Raw genomic sequence first — 8,465 nt, 5'->3', positions numbered from 1 at the left:
TGCACAGGCACACACACACACAAATACATGCACATGTGCGCACACACGCACACAAACATGCGACTGACATATTTATAACATATTCAGTGTCCAGCCGTGTCAGTCTCACATATTCCCGAATTCACATTCCAGAATCTGCTGGTGAGAGCAGCTGCTTTGGAATTAGAAAAAAATAGTCTCCATATAATTTTTTTTCATAGCGCTCAAAAGCTACCGAATGTGCAGACAGTGAATTTACTAAACAGATGATAAACTGGCAAAGTTCTATAATCCCAAATCCCACTTATATGAAGCAGTCATTTTGCTCGTGTATTAAACACGTATTATCAGTGCAACTGTATAAATTCCTACGTATAGGCTGTGCACGTTTCGCATCGGTCGTTTCTATGTTTGTACCAATCTATAAAATGGCATCTGAACACACTTTTACTCTTTCGGTGCACTTCTCTTTTTTCGTCAAATACTCGTTCTTCCGATTACCTCTAGGTGTCGCCAGAAGAACAACGAACATTTCCTGCTGGAACCAAAGCGTCACTACTCACTAACAGGACTACCCCCCCCCCCCCCTTCATCCCTCTTCCCCAACCCCCGCCACTCTCCCATACTGTATTCTCATGATAGCGCGATAAACCTTACGATAACATTATTTCACATGGTACTGCTGATCCTGTTGATTACCCTTTGCGAACAAAAAACAGGAAGGTGTGATTTAAAGGCCATTTACCGATGAAACATAACACTTTTTCAAAAAGTGAAAATCCGCATAATTATTCGTGGTGTTTGGGTTCCGAAATAGAGTGTGTGTTCAGGCTTGATCTGTAACCTATGCTCTTTGCGTCTGAGTTTCTGAAAATTATCCTAAAATCTATATCTAGGCCTACATCTACATCTATATTAATATCTGTACCTGTATTTATTCGTAATTGTATGAAGAGACTCTAATGCCATCCAGTCACAGTGTTTGCACTATGGTGCAGGGTGGAATTTCACCGGCCCAGATTGTCATTCTGCTACGCTGAAAGAAATGTCTCTATAAGCATTGCCCTTTGCCTCGTAATATTAAGACTATGGATAAAGAAGAAATATGTTTTGTTTAGAAGTCTACACAAACACGTCCTGCGAAGCCCCTCCCCTCCCACGTTCCAAATGCCCGGTTGTGAGTGAGAGAGAGAGAGAGAGAGAGAGAGAGAGAGAGCGCTCGGAAATCACTTCACTCTCACATAGGCTTTCCATCGTGTAGCCGCGCAAGGTGAGCCGCGTAAAGAGCAGACACGAAGTCGACTGTAATTGCAGAGTGGAAGGTAGCCTATGTAGGTGAAGAACATACGGTAGCAGGATACAAGAGGAATGATCTGACTAATTAATGGTATATTTTTTCATCTATATGGGACCCCCCCTGAAGAACATTTGACAGAGGATGCAGTCTCTTTAGCTTCATGCAAGTGACAACAGTAATCTCGAAAAATATAGGGAATGCTCTGAGACCGAGTTTGGAGTACCACAGTTCGGGGGTTTCCTCTCGTGAGCAAGGGAGAAGACCACAAGCTGATGCGCGTCCCTGTAACTGACCAAGTTGCCTCCTCTTCCCAGCTGACGTGAACGACTTCTGACTAAAATTCTGCGGAGGCTCAACGACAGCTAAGAGATCTGAAGGAATATCCAACGGTTCACAAGTGGATTGTTCTGTTCGACGGAGCTGTTGTTTGAGTTCTGGATTCTCAACCGCGGGGAGTTTGAGGGCTGCGGAGGCTGAGTTACGGAGCAGAGAAGCGACGCGGCTTCCTGCCCGACTGAAGCTCTCTGAAATTCTGAGGAGTTAACGTGCTTTAAGGTATCATTATCAGTGGAGTTATCATAGGAATATTCTATCGTTCATTTGGCCATTTATTGATTTTTTCGAATTGCGGTTATTTATTACATATATTTTTGATGCTGCCAACATTCCCAGAAGTTTACGTAATGAGCTGACGAATCTTTCTTTCTTTCTTTCTTTCTTTCTGTCTCCTCCACCCTACTTTTTTTAAAGTATGTCTGTCCGTCTCGTGTGCAGTTGTCTATTCTAATGATGAAATCGACATTAACCTACACAGGTCATTATAACAACCAGTTCCCATTACTATTAACACTGTGAAAACAGGTGCAATAGGAAGGAGTGACAAGCTTCTGTCCAACTCTCTTTACGCTGTTACTCCGGCATCTTCAAGTTGATATTCCCCGCATGTACATCGCGCTGATTAGTTCAAATGTAAGATGTTTTCCTCTACACAAGTGCTATCGATTTCTCTGAGAGACCGGCGCGAGCGATCACGTAGCACCCTGTCCAGCCACCCAATTACATTCTCACTAATCATAGAAAATAACGCTCGCCTCTCCGCGCATCATCTTACACGGGGGAGTCCCACCAAAGGCTTCATTTTAAAGCAGCATCACGTATGAAATTCGCATCGATCGTTCTCTCTCATTCAGCGCTACGTGCTATTTCACAGGACAGATTTCACCCGTTTGACCACCGCTTACCGATGGATAATGTCAGACTCGACGGCGTTTTGAATAGGCTAACTGAAATGAGTTTGGTGGGGCGACACTATTTTTTAAAAGTAAGGTCCCTAAAATAGGATTAAACTAATTCGGCCTACGAGAGGTTTTCTGACTTTTAATAATCATAATTTTTGTTCGGTGGTCTTTTGAGTCGTAACCCACAACTGGTTTAGTTAACACCTGTAGCTTTCGTTCACGAAGACCTTCTTTTCCTTATTTTAAACTTCGCCTCGCTTGTACAAGGGTGCGTTACAGGGACATCGCCGTAATAAAAATATATTGGTACGATTGGACTCTGTTACTTTGCAACTGTCCACCAGCCGTTTCCCGTTGGCTGGCGCTTACTGACAACTAAGAGTAGGCTATGTATTCACCTGTATGTCATGACAGTGGAATCCTGCCTATCTGGTCGTTCTTGTTTTCGTCAGATCTGTTCACAACAGCGGACTTAAACCGGTTTGTCAGGGCCACAACTGCACAGGGAAGACGGGAGAGAGAGAGAGAGAGAGAGAGAGAGAGAGAGAGAGAGAGAGCGTACACAACAGAAGTATCTATCAGTTCTGACCGACGGTTCCAATCTTTAATAGAGAGCTGTTAAGCGGCCTGCTGAATTTCATTGTGGTCCACCTTGATTAGCAGGCAAAGGGCTGAGGCGGATGTCAGATGTTATAGACGCGTGCAGTGGATTTGAAATGACACATCCTGGTTTCCCCTAGTTTCTCAGCCCGTGTCCTTTTGGTAAAGTGAATCAAATAGTCTGCTTACTCCACTTATTCGTATTTTCTTGTCCAGATCAGTACAACCAGCACCAATGATGGTCATTTAGCCATCATTTTTCTTTTTTGTCTTTCTCAATTTTTTACACATTATTCATCTTCACCGTCGTCGCCGTCGTCCAGTCATAGAATGTTTCAACATCATTACAAATGTTAATGCAATTTAACTAGGTGATGTATTGGCTTTCTCGGTCTATCTGAAGTGGCGTAAACTCAGTGTTGGATTTGCTCTTACAAACAACGGTAAACGAAAGGTTAGTTATCCTAATGTATGAGGCGTCGGGCGGAACAGGGACGGAGCGCTGCCCGGTTAACTGTAGCTTATGGTCTTGTGACAGAACGGCAGATTTGGGCTTCTGACCGGGCTACACTTAGCATCACCTTGTGTTTTTAGGTAAAATACCAGGGCTATCATATTCTTTTACAAAGTCATATGCATGCCCGATGTTAGCGTAATTAAACTAAGATCGATTTAAGCTGACTGTGCAATTCAATTGAAGCCATTCTACTTGCGTGTTTAACCAAGGCGGATATATCAAATAGCCCTTGGTGCGTTCGAGCTCGGCCTCACGAGGCAGAACCTTCTCATTAAATCCTCTCTTCTCTTCTCTTCTCTTCTCTTCTCTTCTCTTCTCTTCTCTTCGTTCATGTTTATTTGTCACACTCAACAGGGATACAAATGAAATTCAGTCACCACTGATTTCACTGAGTTTAAATATACTGCAATCATACAGAACGCACAGTAATACGGTGAAACTAGATTCTTATTAAGTATAGCCTAAATATTGCCAGGCAGGCGCTAAAGGTGATTAGCTATAACAATCAACCTGTTGAATTATGGGAGAGTAGCTGTGGACAATAAGAAGGTTTTCCCTTTGCCCATAAACTTACAGATAGGCTACATGCGCTGTCCTGCATGTCAAGGCAACACGTAACTTAATGTAAGTGAAGGTTTTCCGATCATGCCTCTTTCCTGAATTTAACTATAACTTCTTGGTTTAATAATGTGTATCATATTTTGGTAACTATGACACAAAAGTCACTTAAATGTTTGTTTGTCGAGTGAACTGGCCACACGTACGCGTTTTTCCATCCTTTGAATGCCTCGGAACGTGGTCTCATTGCCTTGCAAAGAAACTGTATGTAACAGTCATGTTTGTCTGTTGGATGTTTGTCTGTTTTATATCTTTATTTGTTGACGCTTGTTAAACAACAGTTGTTTTACCGACAGCACTGTTAGTCCATTTTCGGTTAAAAGAGAACGTTTAAAATGCCTCTCAGTAATTCATAATGCCTCTTTTCGAATCAGCGAGAAATTTCCTGATATCTGTGTGAAATAATTGCATCGTATAATGTGCTTTGCTTACGCTCAAGCGTATAATTATGGATCTGAGAGCACACGTCGTTAGAAATGGTCATTAAAATTCAGAAAACTTGAAATTGCTTTAACTTTGTGAAATTTTGCGGTTGCTTGCCTTAGTTCTTGCGTGAACGAGAATACAGGCTATCCCTGACATCCCTTTTCAAACCATAGTTTAAATGGTTTCGTGGTGTTTTTGGAGTACGTTTCGCCAGCTCTTCAAGAGCTGTTACCTCTTCAAGTGAATCGCCTTGACGCGGTGTAGAGCCTTTGGTTTGCAATGATCTTGCATTGTCATTTTACGTAATGGGTTTACTGTCAGATTGCTTTTTAAAATGCCATGCCATCCCATCTACGTCTTATCTTTTCATATATAAGTAGAATATAGTTCCATCTGTCTGACAGGGATAATCCTGTGTTGTTTGTTCATGAGTATTATGCTCAACTGGCTGCGAAGAGTAGTGAGTAGCTTCAGTAGCTTAAGTGAAAAGCAAACATTTTGAGCTGGCTACCATATTTGTTCATATTTGTACATTTGTTCTCTTCCTTATCACCCCACCCCTGTTTTGTTTTTTGACTGAAAAAAAAATTGCCAAGAATCCACAACTTATAGGGGAAAAAAACACCCAAAAAACTAGTGAACTAGTAGTGCATGTTACCTGTGAAAATTGAACTTTGTATTTGTGTGTGTATGTGTGTGTGCGTGTGTGTTTGTATATCTATTTGTTTGAGAGAGAGAGCGAGGGAGAGAGTTGGCATGTGACCAGGCTCTTGCTTTCTTTCTTTGATTTCAGACTGGTAGACATAGAAGCAGTCTGAATTAGGGGCAGACTAATCTGGCCCCACAATGGCTGAATGAAATCATTAAAGTAATCCCCGTGTGTCTCGGTACGGACTGGAGACCACCCATCCTGAATGGGTCACTGAGTGTCGGAGAGCTGTCACCCCGAGGAGCCTGAATGGCTGCCTGAATGGGCCAATTTTGCAGAACAAAGACTTGTGACTTAAATTTGGGGTACATTTGGGCTCTCTCTGTAGGTGTGGTAGCATTGGGCATTGCCTAATATGAGCTGTAGTTATAGAACAGTTGTAACGCAATATTTCAATTATAGGTTTTGCGATAATGGCTACATTTAAATGTAGACCTACCATTTAAAAAAGTTTAAATAAGCAATGTTAGAAATAAATAAGGCCAAAGGGTGATATCTGATCTGAATAGGCTTTGTTTTGTATGAATGGCCCTCCTGATTATTTAGAAGATGAAGGAAGACACAGAAACAACAGACAGTTCTTTAAAGCAAAACACATGTAATCTATGATCTACTTTCTGGCACTGGCAAAGTTTGTGTGTGTGTGTGTGTGTGTGTGTGTGCATGCAGATGTGTGTGCGTGTGTCTTTCATTTGTGCATATCTCTTGCCCTTCTGTTTCCCCTCTCTCTCTCTCTCTCTCTCTCTCTCTCTCTCTCTCTCTCTCTCTCTCCCTCTCCCCTCTGCACTCTTTGTGTCTATGTGTTTAGTAGTGATTACAGGATTGCAGGTACTTGAAAAACAAAACCAAAAAAAAAAAAAAAACAATTGTGGTCAACTGAGATTATGAGTGTTGTGATACGTAAGCCTGCAGTTTTCTGCTCACTTCCTGAGTCTATGAGCAATTGGTGAAGTGTAACACCAAGGTCAGATTATTCTGTTGCCTGGGTTACTCTTTAAACCTGCTTGGAAAGATTGGAAAGATGCCACCCTGCATTCATCCTCAATGCTAGTCATTTCTCAAGCATGAGACAGCCACAGCCTACAGTTGTACAGTCAAGGGAGAAGTGTGTGTGTGTGTGCGCGTGTGTGCGTGTGTATGTAGGTGAATAAACAGTCATTTACATCATGGGTGTACGCCAATGGGTGTATGTTAGCATGACAGAGTATTGTCACTCGGATTCAACCTGAATTCTGATTTACCCACCCTTACATGTTATGTAACTACTTTCATGTCTTTTATGCTTTATCCACACAAATGATCATTTCAGTCCTTGAGTATCAAAGATATTTTAAAATATTTTGTGGGTTTGTGGGCATCTCGGGTGGCTATGTTGGGGGCGGGTGGGGGTGAAATCTGTAGAGGGAGTAGTAAGCAGAGACAGGGAATTTTGATTTGATGATGATTTTGAATCTCTTGCTACTGGGGGGCAGGGGGGTGTCATACACTAATTTTAAGTTTGTCAGCAGGGGAGGTCTCTGCATAGTAATTAGCCCGTTGAATCTGTTAACCTCCCTCTGTGCACCAGCACAATGGTCTGCCCAACAGTACATGCGTGTGTGTGTGTGTGTGTGAGTGTGTGTGTGTGTGTGAGTGTTTGTGTGTGAGAACATAAGAGAGGCACAGCAGAGAGAGAACATGTACTGTGTTTGTGAAGTGATACCAAACGAACACAGCTGTGAGTGGGACATGTAACAGGAAAAGAAAAAAAGAAGAGAAGGCTGGTTGACCATCAGTAATCCTTAGTTAGCCTGATTCGATTATAACATGACCATTACATCACTTGACCATTGATAGTTTCACTGGCAGAAAGTTTGGAAACAATACAACATCACAAAACAAATGGGCTTCTCTGAGGCTGCCTGTGAAACATAAATTCTTAGAGGGCTTATGACAATGTCGTAAATACTGCTCACACTCTCTCTCTCTCTCTCTCTCTCTCTCTCTCTCTCACAGACACACTCCCATTTCCCATCTCCCAGTGTGGTAATCTTATAAGGCGTCGCTTGTCTGGGTCACATTCTCAGGCAATGATGAGGGAGGTGGACATTCATAGTTGATTTAGTGCCAAGGAAACATGCTCATAAATCTGACTTCTCTTGTTTTCACACACACACACACACACACACACACACACACACACACACACACACACACACACACACACACACACACACACACACAGGGACTTATAAACATCACCATACCTTAAATCCATTTAAAAAAGCTCATTTGATGGCCTATTGTTATTGAAATTTGTCTGCTTGTTATGTACCTGAGTGTGTGAGTATGTATGGACAGTGTGTTTCAGTCTCCATAGCTGAAAGAAGGGGCAAGCTAGGTGCCAGATAAGACTTTGACTCTCCTTAGGCCTCCTGTGTCTTTGGCATTGTTAAGGACATAGCTTTAAGGGTGGAGCTCTTCCCTTACAATAAGCGGGACATTTTGTCGAAAGCCTAAACACCCCCCACCCCCACACACACACACACACATAAACTCTTACGTTCTGAAACCATACATATATAATACACAGACACATTTTGAAGAGGACCTTTGCTGTTCTAAAACACACAAAACACACATGTATATACACACATGCATGCATACATACATACATACATACATACATACACATGCGCAGTCACAGACACAGACACAGACACACACACACACACACACACACACAGTCTAAGAGTTTGCTGAGAATGTTCTGTAGCTAGATGAGTGTGGGAAATTATGTGGTTTGCATGTAGAGGCCTCAGCACACTACTGACCCTTGTAGAGGGACAATGATGAAGCTACACCCTGGAGACTTCATACTCAAAATAACACAAACATCTTTTATATCCGTCTAAACAAATACACAGATGGCAAGAACATCTTTAGCTCAGTGCTGGTCATGGGTTATGGGTCTAACTAAAGCCTTTATGTATCGCATGGATTTCTGGATATCTTACTGACAAATGAAAAAAAAAAAAAAAAAAAAGGAATTATCACAGAGAGGGGGGGGGGGGGGGGGGGGGTTTAGGCCTGTGCTTGGGA

General features: G+C 42.2%; 1 protein-coding gene across 1 annotated transcript in view; it reads left to right on the top strand.

Moving 5' to 3' along the window:
- The first annotated feature begins 1,237 nt into the window (after positions 1 to 1,237).
- pcdh1b (protocadherin 1b) overlaps positions 1,238 to 8,465 on the top strand; it is a 144,666-nt gene continuing 137,438 nt past the window's right edge. The window contains exon 1 of the mRNA XM_030768000.1: positions 1,238 to 1,831. The gene's annotated coding sequence lies outside the window, so the exon portion shown is untranslated. The remainder of the gene's footprint in view (positions 1,832 to 8,465) is intronic.

This window comes from Chanos chanos, chromosome 1 (assembly GCF_902362185.1).
Source record: "Chanos chanos chromosome 1, fChaCha1.1, whole genome shotgun sequence".
Taxonomy (NCBI): Eukaryota; Metazoa; Chordata; class Actinopteri; order Gonorynchiformes; family Chanidae; genus Chanos; species Chanos chanos.
Note: the sequence above shows the minus strand (reverse complement) of the source record. Positions and strands in the feature narration are given on the sequence as shown.